The following is a 20464-nucleotide window of genomic DNA, read 5'->3' on the forward strand; positions in this document are numbered from 1 at the left end:
ACCACCACATATACACACACATCAAAAGGAAAAACTTCCCACAGTCATCTGACATAAATACATCAGATCATCACCTGTGTCCCTTATCTTGAATAACTACCTATCCAATTCTGCTAATACTTATCTCCAGTGGTAGGACAGAGATTTTGCAGCACTCTTGTGCTCAAAACTCATTTTTTAATGAATGTTTTCTCTAGTCATGCTCACATTTATTGCATGGCTACAATGGTTCTGATTCTGAACCGTAGACCAGGCTCTCATTGAACTCTGCACGTTTGGCAGGAGAACTAGGGAGCACCAGCAAGCCATGAGACATTGCTCAGTACCCTGGACAGCCCTGTCAGAGACCTTCTGTCAGAGCAGTATTACCCTTGTCGCAAGACTGGACATAGAAATGGCTTCCAAAGTGGCCACACATTGATGCACACACTCAAAAAATGCCTGGATAAGAATCAAAACCAATATGAGATAACTCAGATTGTCCCTGAGGACAGGCAAACTCAGAAGGAAAATGCCTTTCTTTGAGCATAACGGTGGTCCCATGGGGTGAACCAGAAAACTGCCAGTTTATTTACTTGAATTGCTTAGAGGAATAACAGAAAAGCTGTCAAGAAGAGAGAACCATAAACATATGGCAGAGAAGGAAAAGCATTTTGCTTTTTAATGCCTTGCTCCCCCTTGAGTGCAGCTACACAGTGGAGCTTCACCTGGGTCACCAGACCAGGTGAGTAGACACAGGCATGCAGTCCTATTTCCATAAAAATATGAGAGAGGTTTGATTTGCATTTCATTGTGGAGTCCTGGTATTATGAAGTCGTTAGAGCTGCCATGCTAACATATTAGCTTTTTCCAAAGGTGTTTTCCAAAGTAAAGAAACATTCCTGAATTACTGCAACTAAGAAACTATAACCAACAAAGTTTGGTTACAGATATATACATACTAAATATATATATATTAAATATACACATTTGGTTATATACACACACTAAAATACTCTAACCAATGAAGTTTTTGCAACCTATGTTTGCCATATACTTTGACTTTAGTTTCTCTTCTATATAAAAGCTGGTCTGTCACAAGCTTCAGATTGTATTTTTGTAAAGAGTGGTATCATCTTCTCAGAGATAGCTATCAGGATTACAGGGATCAACTGATTTCATTATTGTCAAATTCTGTAAAAGAAGACCACCCTGCAGATAAGAACACAATTACTTTTAAGTCTATGCAGTATATATTGTAGGATGGATCTATAACTTTGACACATGTAATTTATAAATGTGGACTATTTGGGTTTGTTTGGCCCAAAACCAGAAAAGAGAGAGACAATTAGCAGTTCAAAGTAGAAATGTATAATCTGTATGAATAAACTGTGAAATTAATTTGAAAATAAAAAATATAAAAATTGGCATTAAAAGCTTTACTTTCAAATGGAGTTTTTCATAATCTATTTAGAGCAAAGACAATCCATGTTCATTCTCCAATTAAGGGTACAGAGTTGAGTGCACTGGACATAATTTTTCTTTAATTCGTTCAGAACAATGTCTATACATGCAGTCAACAGAATAAATTATTTTTCTATTGTAGAAAAGGGAGAAAAACGGTTACATATCTGTATCTCTGGAGTTCCCATAACCTATGGTAGGACGTATTTGAAAGACTGTTATTGATTCTCTACATTCATACCTTTTGATAAGTTAGATGCCTTAGAGAAGTGTTAATTAGAATAAAAGAAGGAAAGTCCTGTAAAAAAGAATAAAACTGGTACATTTTATTTTTAAGATTACTCATTACCATCATATCTGATTCTCTAGGGAAAAGAAAACAGTGAGAAAATTGCAATTGTGAATTGCAGTTAATATTTGACATATTTTACTTTCCATTTTGGTAAAGATGGTTCCCCCTAAACAGATACCGCTAAGAAGAATTGAGATATAAAGAAAATTGCTCCACTCAGGAAGACTCAGCTGTTTATAAACGTAAATGGAACAAGATGCAACCCAAGTCCCAGGCTGATATTTTGTGCAATGGACCTATACAGGTAGGAGGATGACATGTTGCCCAACCTCAGTTATGGACAAAGTACTAGAGTAGTAGGGCGATTGTTACAACTGGTACACAGTATTAACCAGGAGGCAACCTTCAAACTCTCCAGAAGTTTACTTAAATACAACAATGGAGGAAAATATTCTGTTTCACTACTGAGATAAATACATGTATTTGCTGCTAATTTGTTGTATATTTTAAAATTAACTTCAAAGAAATCTTTATTTTAAGATGGAAGAACAGTAATCTTCAAAGAGACTAATCCAGACTTTTAACCATTTTCTCCAGAATTCTGTCTCAATATGATACAGTTAAAATAGCAAAGTCACCACAAAATAGTCAAAAAGTCAGAAGTCAAACCACAGAAATGATAAATTGTCTTAAAAGCTCCAGGACTATTTTAGAACATATTTATTTTATTTATTTTCTGTATTGGGTCACAAGGTTATGTGTTCAAGTTCGGTTTTCCTACACGTAGAATGAAAGTAGTTGTGTTTTTATTTTCCTGTTGGCTTGTTTTAAATAGAAGGTTAAATTCTAGTGAATCTCTAATGCAGTAAGTCATGTGCGCATGTGTGTGCATGTGTTTTTTTGTAAATATAAGTATAGAAGCATACAATAATCAATCAGAATGTATATTAGAAAATTAGAAAAGCTTGCAATGTCAGAAGTATTAACTGAAATGTCTTTGACTCTGTCAAAGTCTGAAATACTTTTGATTTAGTGTCTGGAGAATTATATCCAAAAGCAATAAGCAGGGCAAATTCTGCCTGAAATTCTGCATTAAATTAAAACAAAACCACAGAGTTAGAAGATCTATAACTTAAAGCTCCTTTATGGGGAGAGGTGATGTAGGTGAACACCTCTCAAATACCGGCTATAACTCTACTAGAAATAATCAATTAAGATTTTATTCCATGTATCTCTTTTTATACAGTGTTCATCTTAAAGCCATCAGTTAAATTCCAGACTTGCTTGTTTAAGTTTACATTGTAAATGTCTCATTGTTATTTGCTTAGAAACTGGCAGTTAATGTGCAGTAATCAATGTCCAAAGTAGAGCCTTGCTACAAATAATGTTGTGCCTACATTTTTCAGATACCTTTATATCAATATTTTGAGATGAATACAAGTGTGTGGATTTTTCTAATAAGAAAGCTGTCTTCCTGTCTTCGCTTTGGGAATATATTTGCAGAAATTAAACTCTGCTCTTTTGGGAGTTTCAGAAATAAAAGATGTATAAGATTAAATGCACCTACACAGGCAAAATTCTGCATTCTTGTAGAGAGACACTTGATAAGTGAATCCATTTTCAGTGTGTCACCTTTGAAGGGGATAGCATTTTCTTTTAACATGTGAATGAAAGAACAAAACATGTAAAAACTTTCCTGGGCACAGATTCCACCATTGTACTTTGCATCGCTAATTGGACACTAGTGGAAAGAAGTAGCCATTCAAAGTCCTTGCCTGAAGGCCACAGAGAGGTATTACCATTTAAAATCCAACCACGGTCTCAGAGCAATCCTCAGTCCTGTATCAGAACCTTATGCCAATGGAAACTGGATGACAGAGACACTGACCATCAATCAGAGCAGATGAAAAAAACCCTCTATTCACAGGAGTCTTCAGACATTAAATTAATTTGTTGATGATGAAATAGAAAGTCTGTAACAACAATCTTCTAACGTATTTCAGAATGGAAATCCACCAGACTTGAAGTTGGTAACAGAAAAGGCCCAGCTTTGCCCTGCTTGTCAGTACAACGAGCTCAGGTGAAGGGCATCACTGGTATCCATAGTTCAGCAGGTTGGTTTCTTCTGTCTGGATTAGAAAATCACAGAGAGAACCATTTACTGCATAAAATACAGTCTAAGTGGTTCCATGCTGGGTCATTAAATCCCCCCAAAATGACAGAACGGGCGCTGCAATTATTGCATAAAAAGAAACTTAAAACTGGAGCGGTACAGACCTCTGCTTTCGAGAATCACCATATTTACAGTTCCAGCCATGGGCACAGTTAAGGTGGGCATCCAGGGCATAGGAACACACCGAGCACAGACATGTCCACAGCACATGATATAAAACCTGTACCCCAGATGCTCCCAGTCCTCGACAGAAGGACTACGCATTACCGCAGCTGGGAGCACACCCTCTGCTTGGGATTCAGAGGACAAGAATTTTAAATTTAGTGTAAACTCCCTAGCTTTTTTCCAGGTTTGCTCCCTGTGACTGGCACCCTTTCTGCAGACTGGCTGATCTTTAACTTCTGATTGAAGTTCCTTTATACTAGTGCTTGCTTACAGAACCTTTACCATGGAATAAAATAAATAGTGACTTTACTACCCTTTTTCCTTCTTTATTTTTTACATTACTTTCCATTTTTTGCCAGTTCTCTCCTTTTGCTCCCTTCCACGATGTAGATGAAGAGGGAACAAACAGTCCTAATACCCAAAATCAAATGTCAAATCAAAATATACTTCCAGCTGAATTCACTCTAATTCTTAGTAATTTAAAATAATTCCAGTTTAGTTAAATTCCAAACCATTCCTTCCTTTTTGTATTTTTTTAAATGCTTTTAACAAAATGTCACTGCATAGTAGTTTCTCTCTCTCTCTCTCTCTCTCTCTCTTACACACACACAGACACAGACACACACACACACAAATATCACTGGCTATAAACTGTGTGCAATAAAGATGTAATAAATATAAATGTAGATTCTGTTTCCACTGCACCTTTCATTTTTCCAAAAGACTGGTCTGCTGACAGACTGACTTACTGAGATATTTTGTTTGAAAACATAGATAACTTGTATTCACTGATCTAAATTAAATGAATATTGTAGAGATAGTGCTACAAGTAAAAATATAATGAAGAATAATGCAGGTTGAACAAAAGCAAGTTGGAAATATTAATCATATAAAGGAATCATCATTCCATTTTACATTCTTAGAGTAATTGACATTGAAAAACAAATGCCCTTAAGAGTTGTGCTTAGAAAATAAAATCTTTGACTCAATGTTAAAACCATCTCTGTTACCACTCTAAGATTACATGATATGCAGAAAGTGTATTCTGTTACGGATGTAACAACAACATCAACTAATTTTACGTGTTTCTTTTCACTGCCTTTTACATGATCCTGAAATACTCATTAAAACAGACCTGCCTGATTCCCAAGAAGAGCTGAGACAGCATGAAAGGCTGGATGACTCCATTGCCCACTGGTGAATTCAAAAATGCCTCGGTAGCCCTCACCTCAGAAGCTTTCGCTGTTATCAGCTCTTTCCAACTATTTTCAGCATATTACGGAACAAAGGTACTGCAAATGTAAACAGTCTTTTGAGATAATAAAGAGAACAATTTAGCTGAACGAAGAGGGCACATACATTAATTCAATTTTGAAGACATGTAAGTGGGCATCTTAGATAGGCCTCTGAGGCTGAAGCATCCCTGTTCTGCAGGATTACACAGAACACTGCCATTTTTTCTTACACCTCTCTCTTATCTTTATCTCTGACCCGATTCCTCCTCAGGCCCTGATCCTTCAGCCTAATTGGTTTTCCCTACTCCCTGATTAGCCACTGGGGTGAGAAGCTCTCCACGTGCCGAGTGGGACCACAAGGGCAGTTCTGGTGCTGCTGCTGCATGCTGGTGGGCACTCGCAACAGCAAGGGAAGCGGCACAAGGCTCCAAGCTGTAATCCTTTGAGAGATCTCTCCTTGGGGCTTGTTTATTATCCATAAAGCAACAGCAAGTCAACCGCAAAACACATGGCAATGGTCCCCAGAGGCTTTCTGAGCTCCAGTCAGCCAGGACAGAGGGTCACACTCTCCTCTCTGTATACAGTTTTGTTTTTCCCTCTTGCTCCAGCAGCCACATGACCAACCAGGATCACTTTAACGCCATTTACTGGCTGTGTTTACCTTTCACTACAGTGTTTGCATCTAAACTCAACAGGAGGAAATTAAAATTCAGTGAAATTTCTGACTGTGAAAAAAATTTCTCAGCCCTAAATGTTCATGGCAAACATTTTAATGGCCATAAAATTAAGGCTTTTGTTCCCACAGCTAAAAGACAATAGAATATTGATACAAAGGTTTTTCCCAAGACAAGAACTGAAAACATTTTTAATCTAGGTATTCTGTATGCCAGTTGACTTATTAGGATATTTTAGACAATCCCTGGCAATGTTTATCTGATTGGGCCACTGCCAAAAAATAAAACAATTTGGAATTCATCACAGGTTACTCAGAACCACCCACTTTGCTATCTATTACTGTGCAACCTCCTCCTATAAGCATGACAAAAGAAAAAACAACAGAATTTTGAAGCCTGTCTGTATCATACTACTTTTTTTTTCCCCTCTAATTTACATTTTTCTGTAGAAGCAGTCACCGATTTAGGACTACCCTTTCGATCTGGCCCAGAGCCACATAACTCAGAAAACAGGATTTACAAATGATATATGTGTTTCAGCACAAAACTGCAGTAGAAAAATTCCATCCCACATTCTAAAAAAGTTCTCTCTTTGGCTTCTCTCTTGGCCAAATGCCTATATTGGCCCAGCAACACAGTCTTGAGAAAGCTTTCTTACTTGTGTCTACTCTAGAATAACATAAGCAGACAAATTACAAAACAACCATTCCTTTGTGCTGCAGTACTCCTATAGTACCCTGTCAGAAGGCACTGAGAGCACACAAGGAAAGAGAGTGCTTAGCTTAAATGAAGGGGTAGGTGGTACTTATTTCCACACCAACGTAGCTATGATCCAAAGTTCACACAAAAGTGGCACCATGAGGCAAGCCCACGCTCAGAGGTGTATGCAAGGCAAGTATAACAGTATAGACATAGTTAATTATGCATCCAAATTATAACTGAACCTCAAGGGCAGCATACTAAACCATACAATCATGTAACTCGTAGGCTACAGAAATATCTTGCAGAGTAATAATTAATTCTTGCATCCATACAAGTACAGAAAAATCAAAGACTTGTTATTAGTCTAGTTACAGTGACTTCTAATCTAATTATTACAGTTTGTTCCTCATAATGATAGAATTGGGGCTGATATGCACAAAGTTATGCATTTCTCTGGTGTTTTACTCTGACTTCCTATGTGTTGGTATGGTGAGTCACCAGCCCCTAAATCACTTTATGTCTCAGAGTATGGTGGTTGTCTATGAAGTTTTGCCTTTGGAGCATGTCCAGAACTGCCAGAGTCTGTGTATCTCAGTCACTCACCTCCAGCGGATCAAGGTGCAGCACACTTAAATCAGCTGAAGGGCCAGTAGATCCAATAATCCCACACTAGCAGCCTACAGTTCAGTTTAGAGCAAAACACTGCTTTTAATTAATTACATTAAAACACCTCTGAAGATAAGCTTAACCACGAGGTTAGCTACCATTCCAGTGGAGGTAGTATCCAGCCTGGAATTATGAGTTCAAGAGTCATTGTCATGATTATTCTCCAAATACGAAACATCAAGAACATTGTTTTTTAGCTGAGATACCAGCAAACAAAACAATTTCTTGTCATAATAAAGAGGGTTACCAAGCATATAGACATGACCCAAAATGAAGACTGTAGTCCTAGAAATCACAGTTCACTAGTTTCTGTGTTTTTCTTTTGTGGAATAAAACATTAAAACATTTCTATTACATTTTTGCAGGAATGAATCAACAATATCCTTAAGTATGAGTCAGGAGTATGGAAGCATCTTTAAATGTTTTGACATTTTACCACCTTAGGTTTTCTGTGCACCAGCTTGACTTTACTTTTATGGCTGCTCTAAATTTCATTGCCCATCAAAGATTTCTAAGGTGCTACTACAGACACTAGGAAGGAGCATCCATATAGAATCATAGAATCACAGAATACTTTGGGTTGGAAGGGACCTTTAAAGATCATCTAGTCCAAACCCCGTGCCATGGGCAGGGTCATCTTTCACTAGATCAGGTTGCTCAAAGCCTTGTCCAACCTGACCTTTAACAATTCCAATGATGTGACATCCACAACCTCTCTGGGCAACCTGTTCCAATGTCTCACCACCCTGGTCATAAAAAATTTTTTCCTTATGTCCAATCTACCAGTATCATGTTTCCCAAGCTGCTTTTGCCCACAGCATCCTCAGAACACAGAACTTGCCACAGTTGCTTTACCTTCTCCCTCCCCATCACAGAAAATATGCAACGGATGTAGTTTTGCAACAAGCTATTTGGGTGCTTTCATCTGGCAATGTGACACCAACAAGGAAAATTCCAATTGGACTACTTGCATATACATTTATTCGCATGCAATATTCATGGCTAGCAGCAGACAGCTAACAGAAAGAGCAGACAGATAGGCTGTTATGACCCTGGAAGTGGAAATCTCTGCCAGGTAGAAAGAACTTAAACTGTTGCTCCAAACAAAGTTGGAAAGGTCAAGCTGACACTGAGACAGCTTGCCTTACAGGGAACAGCCTCTTCTTTGTGTAACTGGTAATGGAGAAGAGTCACTGCATTCAGTCTGTAGGGAACCACTTATTAAATGGGTCAGAGAATACATATTTCAAAAGTTAGACTGTTGGCTATAAAGGGTGTAGTTTCATTCTATAATAAGCACAAGCTTGATGTTCACAGAAATAATGCTGTCAGAGTTGCCCTTTAGAACATTGATCCAGTGCTGGTAAACTTCAGGAAGAGGACAGAAAGCTTACTGCAAGTACAAGCCATGGACATTATCGAATTGCAGTGAAAACAAAATAACATGAATAAAGCAAGCTTGATAAACTCATAATGCCAAATATTTTTCTCAGTAATACAGTACCTGCAAACAATCTGCACTGCTGCCCATAAGGAAAAAGTAATTTTGATAATCTAAATATTTGCCTGCTAGTCCCAACTGATTTGTCAGTAACTGTGTTAATGTGCTAGGAATGGTAATGCAATGATTTCGAACACACTTCTATGCTTCCTTTGATATTCCAGGCATCTCAGTTGCTGTCCCTGAACAAGAAAATCACATAATTACTTCTGCAAAGAGGCTTGTCATAAGCCAATGTTTAGTACGGACCTCTTCTTTCTTTAGAATGTGAACTCTGAAATGCTAAACTCAATAGGAAACAGCCAACAAATGCACACATTTTTCAATAAAAATGGTCTTGTGCTGACAAAATCATAGGCTGCTAATGCACCTCTTAGATTGATAAATGTGAATGTGAAAGCTGAACAGTGTGACTTTCCTATTAAGTTTTTCATTTGCATAGGTTACCTCAAGGTCTCCATTCAAATTATTTGGTCTCTTATATGAAATCAACAAACATGAACAACTCCATTTCTCAGCACCAATTTCCCCTTGGTTCACTACTTTCTCCTTCCAAGCTCTTCACCTCCCACAAAGCATTGAACCTCGTGAGACCAAAAGTTGATACAGCAAGTGAACTTTCCCATTATACAATAAAGGTGAAGAAAGGGATCCACACAATAGATAAAAGGCCAGACAATAAAATAGAGCTTGAGATGAGTTAAGATTAATTTGTTTATAACCACAGTTTTTGCTCATGATTCAACAGCTAGCAACAAGAAAAAACAAGACAGAATAGCATAGCTTCATGGGACACACAGGTTATGATAAAGCAGGGATGAGAAGCAAAAACTTAAAAGGAACAAGTATCCCAACATAACAAAGAATACATGCTGTGCACAAAAAATTAAGAATTCATTGACAAATCCTGCATGAGCACATGTTTTTGCCAGCTTTACCTCATGCTTGAAGAATTGCTGGTTAGAGCTATATTAAAATTACAGGTTGCCAAGGCTTGCCTTCTGACCTTCAAGGAGAGAGGCACTGCACAGCTCTCATTCATCTGGCTAAACTCCTTCCTTCCTTCTCTTCCCTTCCCTTCCCAAAATGAGGCAGTTATGTTCCACCATCCCTGCCTTGTGCTGCTTGCAGGCTGCACCCAGTGATGAGATGTTGGTTGGCGCAGGACACAGCACAGCAGGGCACATGCCGTAGACTAAGCAGTCCTGACTGTTTTGTGGCTGTGCTTGAGACTCTGCCATGGCCCTGTGTATGGCTCCTTGGGCATTGTGGGAAGAAATCTCTAAAAGCAGTGCTCTCTTTGAAAAGTACGACCTTACAGGTCAAGTTCAAGGATGTCTTTCCCGAATTGCCTCTGAAAGTTAACCAACATTGCTCTGTGCAGAAAGCTGTTCCTCAAAAGAAGAGAGCTGGCCCTGAAATCTACCTCCGAAGGACAACAAAATGCCATTGAAATATAACATCACTGGGGATGAGAAAAGCTTTGCCAATTTCTTCCGAGGCCAGGAGAAGCATACAAATTGTTGTGCCCTTTGAAAAGAGAAGAGGTGCATGCTACAGAACCATCTTTCATTTCTCTATACACCCATTCCTTAGCTAGCACAGAGATTAATAGGTAATTTAAGAACAAACTTGTTTGGTTCAATCTGGTTCTCTTGGTAGAGAAAGAAAAATGGTCACCGGAAAAAAGAGAGATATACAGGAGGAAAAACTGTGTCTGCTGAAGTGAAGCAGCAGCAGCTTACTTACAGCTAAGGTGACTGCAACAGGAGAAGGAGCAACAGCAACCAAAGATTGCTGAGATCTCTGAAAAAAACAGATATTTCAGCCATGCAAAGCCATATGTGATTTTGAGTAGACTTTCTTTACTCTTTTGGTTGGCTGTTTGCTCCCTCCCTCCATTTACTCCTCATGTTATGTTACCCACGCAACCTTTGCTGCTGCTGTGTCACACCCAGTTGGACAAGCCATACAGCTTCCCCATGACTCAGTTGCTGCCCCTTCCACACCTGAAAACAAATCTTATACTTATCTAGTTCATTTAGATTGAAAGTGTCTTGGGTAAACTGCCTGTTACTTTATGAACTGCTCCACACAAGATAGCCTCATTTTAACTAATCCCTAGGCACTACCAGAGTATGTCTCTCCAAAGACACAGGTAAAAAGAGTATAGAAAGCTTTTTTTTTTTTAAAAGAAAAAAAAAATCAATCAGACTGTGTCCTGTCTATATGAAAGATTTTATTACACTTTTTGAAATATGAACAAAATAAACCTATGGATAATAACTGATGGTGTGAATCAAACATATGTAGGTCTGTTCACAAGATGGGAGGAAACTGTCACATGAATCACACACAAAGTCACATAATGACAAAAGTGTTTTGATTAAACCACTGAAGTGAGATTGAGGTTTAAAACATTTTACAAATAATTAAAATATTACCTTAATCCTCAGTGGTACTCAGACACATATCTTCCACTGGCAGTCCAAATTACCATGAGTTAGCTTTATTAGAAAAACAACACAGCTCACGAATTACCAAACATATACCTCTGAATACCTTTTAGAATTAGCTTTCATGCTTGAGTGAACTAAGAAGTAGTTGATTTTATAAGAAATATAAAGCTATTCCTGAAAATTGCTGAACCTTTTAAATCCCACCAACCCGTACGCTAGAAGCAGCACTCTAAATGTCACCAATTGCAGTCTGTACCTTCCTTACCTAGAAGAATCATCCCCTGTAAGCAAAATAATCGGGGAGTGCAGAAATATCTGTGCAATTATAAAAACAATGCAAAAAATAAACTTACTTTACCCCAGGGGTCTAATCCTGGCAACAGTCATACACAGGAGTAGTTTTATTCCAGTCTGAGCAGAGACAATGAATAACTTTACTACAGCAAATATTCCTGTGCAAGTGTTTCCAGGATCAGTTCCCAAATCTATAAAGAAACCATGTTAAGAGCTCAGGTAAAGTTGTTTTCTACATTTATATAGTTTACATTTGAATAAAATTACATAAAAACACGTAATTTAACATTAAAGCTATGCTAGGAAATTGAAAGTATTGCTTGATTTTTCCCCTCCATCGGCTATCAAAAAAGCGATTTGAAACTGAATAAAAAGGGAGATATTATCTGAACTGTAGGTGTTGTGAAAACTGTGCAGTGAAAATTAAAATACTAGTTTGTGCTGCAGCCATAAATTACTAAACTAATTATCTAGTAGCAGGCATAACTGAATCATTCAAAGGGGTAATTAGCAATCAGACATAATGAGTACTGCTACTATTTCTTGTCATACTGTATTTAGCTTCTGTGCAGCCTAGAGGAACTGAATTATTTCCTACCCTTCTCAGAGGGCATTACTGTTATATTGAGTGCATCAGCCCATATTATTACTCCCAGTAGTTTAATTCTTCACTGGACTGCACACTTCTGATTTCTCCTGTCAAAGTTTTGCCTGATCTCCTGGGTCCTTTTAAGCAGGTACCATCTTCACAGTTTCTTCCTTGGCCTTAGCATAAATGTAAACTGTAATGTAATCAAATTACATGGCTCTTATTATTTTCATTGTATTCCTGTCTGTGAACATATGCTGCATCTTATAGATAGTTCATGTTTTCTATAGCACTTGGACATTATACAGTGTAAAATGGCGGACTTGCATAAAACTGTATATCCAGAGGCGATAGAGGGGAGTTCGACCGTTAATGTTGACCTTTCAGATAAGAAGGTGCAAACCCATGTATGCTGTTGATCAAAGGTAGTTTGGAGAAAACCCATTTTTTCCAGTGAGTTCAACACCCACACTTCACAACAAAGAATAAAAACTACAAAAAACAAGCAAGTGTTGCTTTTATGTGGAAAAAATATAGCACAGAGAATCCAGATTCCTCAGTTAATACATTCTGTTTGGGGTCTGTTTTAATTTTGTCTTTGATTACAAAAGTTTATTTTCAGCCAGACAATGTCTTATTGTCATAAGCTTCACATTACTGATGGCCTCTTATTTTGCTCAAAGTTTTTGGACATGCACATACTCAAGAATATATCACAGGGTTCGGTAGAACACCTCTTTATGAAAGCCAGATTCTACCAATATCCTTGCATTTTTGCAGCACAGTTCAAGGACCATCTAGTATTATGCATCAGTAGAGAAGCTGATCACCTATGAAAACTGGTGGAAGCAGAATGCTGTAGTGAAGGAAGTACTACTCTGATATGAAAACTCTAGAGTTTTAAATATTATAAATTTATTATATTATGTTACTATTAGATATAATGATAAAAAATTTTCACTAATAAGTGATTAGGTATTAATATTCAAATTTTCTTTCATCATTTGCAACTTCAGGCAAAATTTTCCTCTGCCCTCCATCAACTGTCAAAGGCTCTGGCTGTTTATCAAGTTTTTATGGAGTGACCAAGTCCTTACTTGTAGGGATCTGGGCTAATACCAAGCTACCAAGGTTGAACTCCTTGCAATGAGTTGACACAATATGGCAACAATGCAGAAATCATTGCATGCAGAAATTCTTGCAATGCAGAAACTATTTTCAAGAAGATATCTCCTCACTAAATATAGTGTAACTTACATATCAGCATGAGTAGAGCCCCTTTCCCCCCACATGAACTTTTTTCTTTTGAAACTTGCAGTTACACTAATGTTTGCTGTTGTGGTGGAAGGAAAGGGAGAATTGCAGTGCAGGGTTATTGACCAGCCTGCCTTTGGACCGGCTCTTCATCACATCATTTACTTGCTTATTTTTGTGCTTCTACAAAGGCCAGGATTTGGCATATAACAGTTTGGTCCACATTCCCAAAAACAGATCAACATGATTTAGTGCCAAATTAGCATTTGTGGCTGAGCAAACACTGACTGCAACATCAGGGCTGCTCCATTTAAAAAGCAGAACAGAGATTTTATGAGTTGCATCTACTTTTTAGTCAGTATCCAACGTGTTAGTAGTAGCCCCTCCCTGAATAGACTGATAAAGTGTCTACTCAAGCCAAATCTGAGTCTGTTCCACTAGTTTCCAGAATCTGTTACTTTTATTTGAAAAAAATCCCACCCTCAAGATACTGCTCACCCCCAAACATCTAAATGTGCATATTGGTATGGTAGGCTGAAAAGAGTTTATTTTCTTTTCTTTTTTGTCAAGTACTCCTGCAGATGTATTGCATTTGAATTAAGGTCTTCAGGAGTTATGACAGCAGCTTCCTTGCATTGTAACTACCAGTTTCACAGCTTTGGACTTTGGATTTATATTGGTTTTTACATTTAGATAGTATCTAAGATGCAAGTGCCCTAGTCCTGAATACATTCATTGAAGCTAAGCAGATGCATATACAGAATTCAAAATAAACTGGATTATTAGCTATCTTTATGAAACAAATACATTACACTTCAGAAAGCAGGTAGTTTTAACTAGGTTGTTATTAGTCATAGAAAGAAGGAACTTTGAATTAACATAATTTTTCTTCAACCTCATTAAAAAAAATAAATATGATTTTTAGCAGGTTACTGAAATTTCTCTTTAGCAAGATGCTGCAAATAATAAACCAAGTTTAGGATTGCTAACTACTATATCATTTTTATTTGGAGTAATTATGACTTCCATATTACCATGCACATCTTTAGGGAACATTATAAATTCAACCTTACTTGTGTATTTTTGCTTATTGCATTTCCCAAGCATCCAAATTTTGCTCTCTGTTTAAAAAACATATTAACAAGGTAGAATTAGTAAAGGATTAGGTTAAGGCAGATGTCCAGAAACAAGTTTCAAATGGATCACAGATTAAATTTGTGATTATACTTGTACTGATTCTCCTCACTGGACAATTTTTTTGAATTTGTGCAGCCATGAAAGTCAAGCCTTTATTCTCACTGCAATTTCATCTTTATGTAATCCTTCCACAGAATGATTTATAGCATTCTTCTTTGATGTCAAGTGGTCACTATGAAAGCTAATATTCTTTCAAGAAATATGAAGCTCCCTGTTTTCTTTTTTCTTCATCTCCTCACTTCATCCTGCCTTCTCTTTTTGTTATCAAAAGGAGAATTAGGGCATTTTGATTCAAAATGCACATCACACAGATGGGTTAAAGCTTTTCCACTTTGATCTCCTAAAAACCTCTCAAACCTCCTGATCAAAGAACTCCTTCCTAAGATCTGAGTCCTGCAGCCATTGGCTGTTTCACTGAAATTGGTGAGAATAGGACCATTCCCAGGAGCACATCCTGCAAGGCTGGCCTTGAACAAATGGAGGTAGAGTGCTAACATTCACTAACTGCATTCAGATTTCCTCTTACTTGGCAGTTGATGCTTCCTCATTATCAACTCTTCCATATCTCTGGCAACTGATCTATTTCTACTATGTAAAATCTACATGTTTTCACATTCTGTGAGTATGAAGATTTAATCAGTCTGTATCTTCATTTATTCTACAAATTTTCTATTAAAATTATTTTCAGTTCAATCAACTGATAGTAGATTTCATACCTGACAGCTATGTCACAACACATTTCTAACCAAAAGCTATTTTTCCCCAGTTGAACATACTTATTTGAAAAGGTCAGACTTGGTTGCATTAAGAAGAAACACTGACTTGCAATTTAAACTTGGACAAACGGTACCCTGAAAAAAAGTTTAAAAAGGTGTTATATGCACACTTATTTACAAAATGTGTACACACAAACACAAATCCACCGAAGTTAAGGAAGTTTTTATGTTTTAACTGTCTTAGCAGAAGCAAGTTAATATAGAAATACTCTAGAATATGGAAATGTATGAGCTCTAGTTCTGGTTCTACTCCTGTGGTTTCACCAGAACTGTGTGAGGCTTGACTGACGCCTCTGCATCCAGTCTGGTCCTGCCAACAAGATACTCTCCCTTAATTGTTCTGTTGCCTGTAGCCTCTCTTAATCCTGCAAAGCATCAATTACTATAGTTTATTGCACTCTAGATGCACCTTTGTATAAAGCAGCCGGAAAGGGCATAAATGAAAGTAAATGTTTCTTCTTAAATATTGTTCCTAAGTGTAAACTTCATTTTATACACTATCATTTAAGGCACAGCCGTAACCTTTATTCAGATATCAAATTAAACTTTGAGATTCATTAAAGCTGAACAAGATAAATGTTTCTTGCTTTCTGTTTCCACACTCCAGCAGTTGTTGGTTCTAACCTGACATGGAACTGGGTTAAATTTCATGTTGAAACCATGGGTTCCCTTACACACATCCTTATGCCACCACAACTACAGCAAAATATCACTGTGATAAAACCAGCTGTCTCGATTCCCAAGATTATTATCTAATCAGTCTTTAAATGTTACTCCAATCACTGATCACACAGGTCTGTTGGTAACCATTTTCTCATCTATTTCCATGCATTTAACCATTTTTTATGTAAATATGTAAACCTCAGGTGATAAGGTACTCAGCCTTTCATTGAGAGCAAACCTGATCTTTTTGGGTGTTTTGACACCCAAGAACATTGGGTACATGAAACCTGTGATTATATTGCTCTAAGAGCAACATACCATAACTTATGCGAGCAATCTTGGAAGTGTAATTCCTACTAAGTGAAGTTCCCATTTTGTGTGGGGGAAAAAAAAAAAAGGCAGAATTGATGTCTTTTTAGATGCAGCTTGTTCTGTCCCATTGCTTTCTGGGAGCAGAAAGGGAAAAGGAAGAAAACCATATTCTTCTTTGAAGGTGATGGAAATTTTTTGGAGATAGAGACCTTGAGTTATCCTATACTGAATCTTGAAATCATACATTATATACAATTACAAAGAAAAGGTTCTTATAGAACAGAAATCAGATAAAAGGACCACAAATTAACTTTCTGAGATTAAAATAACTGACAGAAACCAATGTTAGTTTGGAAAAGTTAACCTGACTACTTTGATGTCACATTTTAAGACACGTTTTCAAAGTTCCAAAGTTTCTGTAAAAATCTTTTCTAAATGTCATCAGGTTTTATTCTTTGTCTAAAACTGGTACATGTCACATCTAGTTTATCTCCCAGCACAAAAATAATGAAAGGAACAACAGAAGGCACTTTTAGAAGTACACCTTTAAAAAGCATCTGTATTCCTAAAGTCCCCTCCTGGACTAAACTTAGCTACATGATTGTAACTGAAAGCAGAATTCCTCCCAGGTTTTAAATATGTAGTTCCAATGACAAACATTTAAGACAGAAATTAAGACAGAAATTATGCCCTCAGATACACTTCAGCAGCTGGAGTCCAGCACATGTTTTGAAGGCAGAATTTGCCCTTAAGAAGTAAAAGGACAGTCTCATAACCTTCAAGGGGGTCACATCTAAACCTGATGCTAAGGGGGCACAGTACCAAAGCTGACAGAGCAGCAGCTGCATCTACTAGATTAGAATCCAGCTTCTTACAGTAAAATATTCTTAACATAAATATATATTGCATATAACATAAAATTCAACAAAAGCTTTTCTCCAGTTCTCTAGATAAAGCTAATAAATTTCCTTTCCTATATTGGAGGTAAATAGCACTTATTTTTACCATTCTGCACTGCTTATACTTTTTGAGTTAGTAAAAACAGATTATGGGTGAAATTTTCAGCTATGAAGCATACTAGCTTTTGAATCTATAGTTAACCATTGCTCTTCATGCTATTTTTACTTTGTAAAAGTATAAACAGCTTAAAATATAATTCTTTCTGCCACAATGATTTGTTTTGGAATAATTTAAGGAGGCTATTCTCACTAAGAGGTCTAGAAATTACCACCATGCCACCAAGCTTTCATATTCTCAGCATCAGAATACAATATTTGTTATGCAAAAACTCTGAAGTTTCTAACTTTGCATTCCTTCCAGCACTGTAACTCTGCCCTTTTCTAGGCTGGTTTTAAAATCTTAATAAATTAAAATCTATTGTATTTAGCAATGAAGATTCACACATATTCCATATAAAACCTCATTTCATTTGATTTCAACTGCTGCTTAAACAAAATACATAAATTTACCTGCTATTTATATTTTAATTTGCAGAAAGAAACAGAAAAGCTTGCATGAAGACTTCAGTTATTGTCATTTTATGATAGACACTACATTTGCTTTAAAACACACCTAAATCCAACTCTGAACTCAATTATTGTTATTATTCCAAACATCGTGATGGCAGCATTGCTTCAAAGATTGACATCTGCTTTCTCAAGTTCAACATTTGACTGCACATTCATTTGGTTGAACAACTATCCTTCAAAAGTTATAATGTATGCATTTTCTAATGACAACATGCAGAAGTATCAGGCACTGCAGAAAAACTCAGTATACTTGTTTGAAATGTTTTCTTTCAGCACCATTTCCAACTTCAAAATACTTCAAAGAAAAAGTCTTTGTGTACCTGCTCCTTTTCAAAATGGACGATCACAATAAAAAATAGACACAAATCTGATTAAAGTTTGTTTTCACAGCATTCTTTTTTCAGGTTTTAGAAAGTAAATATTCACTTCATGTATATTTGTACTAAATACAGAGCAAAGACACAGAAACAGTTAGTAAGGCTTCTAAATACAAATAATTCTATACTTATTCATTAGAACCTCAGATTCTTATTTTGTTAGTAAAAACATAAGCAAAATGATACAGTGAAACCTAGACAGAAGTAATGTTTGTTTTGTTGTTTGGGGTTTTTTTTGTTTGAGTATATTCTGTAAAAGAGAAGATGGAATTGCAGCTAAAGTCTCAGCAGGTAAAAGAGCACACGCTTCTAAAGGGAGAACTGTTCTCAGTTAACTTTACTAGTTTATGAAGTTTTCACTTATGAACAGGACCAGAACTATCAAGCTTCCTGGGCTAGGGAGTTTTGATAAAATCTTATTTCAAAGGGTTAGACAAAAACAGCACAATACTCACAGAAAGAGCATTGAACAGCTTTGAGCTACTGACATGTACATCAACTTAGCAGTTCAGCATACTGCTGTAGCCATGTATTTCAGTGGTCACCTACCTCTATGGGATCTACGGCTTCCCTGTTTAGGTTTAGCAGAAATTTATCAGAAATTTGCAACATCAACATTGCCACTGTACAGTTTCTTCCCATATCTCTGCCTTCTTTTTTACACCAAAAGCATTCCAGAGAGGATCAAAGCTTGCACAAGCAAGCTATTTTCGGAGAAGCCAGTTCGGCATAAATCAAGGAAACAGTCTCCAAGACAGTAAGGCTTGCTGGCAGAGATAGCAGTCTCATATCCAGTATAACATGTCTAGCATGGGCAAACATTATGGTGTTAAAGCTTCAGGAGACAAGTGTTATAATGGCTGTCTGCAGCACTGACTGCTGACAAAAAATAATTAGTACAAAAAGAAGAAAAATCCAAATATTTTCCTAACTAAGTAATCAAAGTCAAAGATGATCAGTGGGTAATTATGCTTTTATGAATAGAGTTAGATTATCCTAAAACACCAGACAACTTCTCTCTTGGAAAGATATATTGCAAGCTCATTTCTGATAAGGGGAAAAATGTTCAGATGTCTTCCCCAAAGGAAAAAAGCATTTGTATACAACTTGACCTACCAGAAGTTTTGAAAATGATGGATTGTCTACTTGTCCTTGACCATAACCTCAGAATCCTGTCTCCAGTGGACACTTCAATATTCATTACAATAACTCTTACAATAGATTTAGAAAAGAATAGCTAAAGAGTAGCTATTATTAGAACTTGAGTTTAATTTTGCAGAAAGTTCAAGTATCAGATTCAACAAGCTGAAAAAGATGGTGCATTGCAAGGTCCAGATCATTGCATTTGGTAGTTCTGGAATAAAAAAATATGTATAAAAACCCAACTGATATATCAGTGTGATTTTGGTTTATAAGAACTGAGGAATTAGTGAAAACTTCATATATCTATGAACTCTAATTACAGAACTGGGAATTGATATGCATGAAAGATAGACAGACACTTTTGCAGGACTTCTTTCTGAAGAAAATTCCTCAGCATTCCATTCCCACATATACAAACAAACAATCATATGTGTGTGTATAAACTTAATACTGCAGCGTTCTACAGAACTACACTGATGTTTCAGTTTGGGTTTTTTTAATTTTTTTTTTTTTTTTTAATAACTACCTCTATGATAATATGTAAAGGAAGTTTCAAAGGAGTAGATAAGATGGCTACGGCTGAAAATCAGCTGAAGAATTCTTCTCCAAAACAAATTGACTACTTTCATTTTCCATCTCTGAGCAAATCACTATAATTTAATTGAAATAGATGGACAGATAGAAAAAGGAGCAATATTTACAAAAATTAATACACTAACCACAATTGTCAGAAGTTTGTTACTCAAAAATACTCAAATCACAGAATATTAGATACACGCACTTTATTGGAAAATGATGGCATTTGAATTATTGAAATTTTCCTTCCTTCATGAGCCATTGACAATCACAGGTTTTTTAACCAAAAATCTTACTGATGTTTTTAGGTCTCATGGTTGAAAGGAAATATCTACAAGTTGAAACATCTGAAAAAGTAGCACTTTAAAGTTTCACAATTTGAGAATACGTAATATTTTGAGAGTTGAAGTCAGGCAAAACTGCAGTTTTGCCTCACACTATTTC

General features: G+C 36.6%; 1 protein-coding gene across 10 annotated transcripts in view; it reads right to left on the minus strand.

The window, feature by feature from the left end:
• RALYL (RALY RNA binding protein like) overlaps nt 1–20464 on the minus strand; it is a 422905-nt gene that overhangs the window by 254908 nt on the left and 147533 nt on the right. Inside the window, exon 1 of one of the 10 annotated variants that reach the window (XM_076329477.1) lies at nt 3624–3642. The exons of 8 other annotated variants lie outside the window; for them this stretch is intronic. The gene's annotated coding sequence lies outside the window, so the exon portion shown is untranslated. Of the gene's footprint in view, nt 1–3302; nt 3322–3623; nt 3643–20464 lie in introns of those variants that run through there. One more of the 10 variants, XM_076329483.1, reaches the window with a different exon arrangement.

The sequence above is a fragment of the Aptenodytes patagonicus genome, chromosome 2, assembly GCF_965638725.1.
Source record: "Aptenodytes patagonicus chromosome 2, bAptPat1.pri.cur, whole genome shotgun sequence".
Classification (NCBI taxonomy): Eukaryota; Metazoa; Chordata; class Aves; order Sphenisciformes; family Spheniscidae; genus Aptenodytes; species Aptenodytes patagonicus.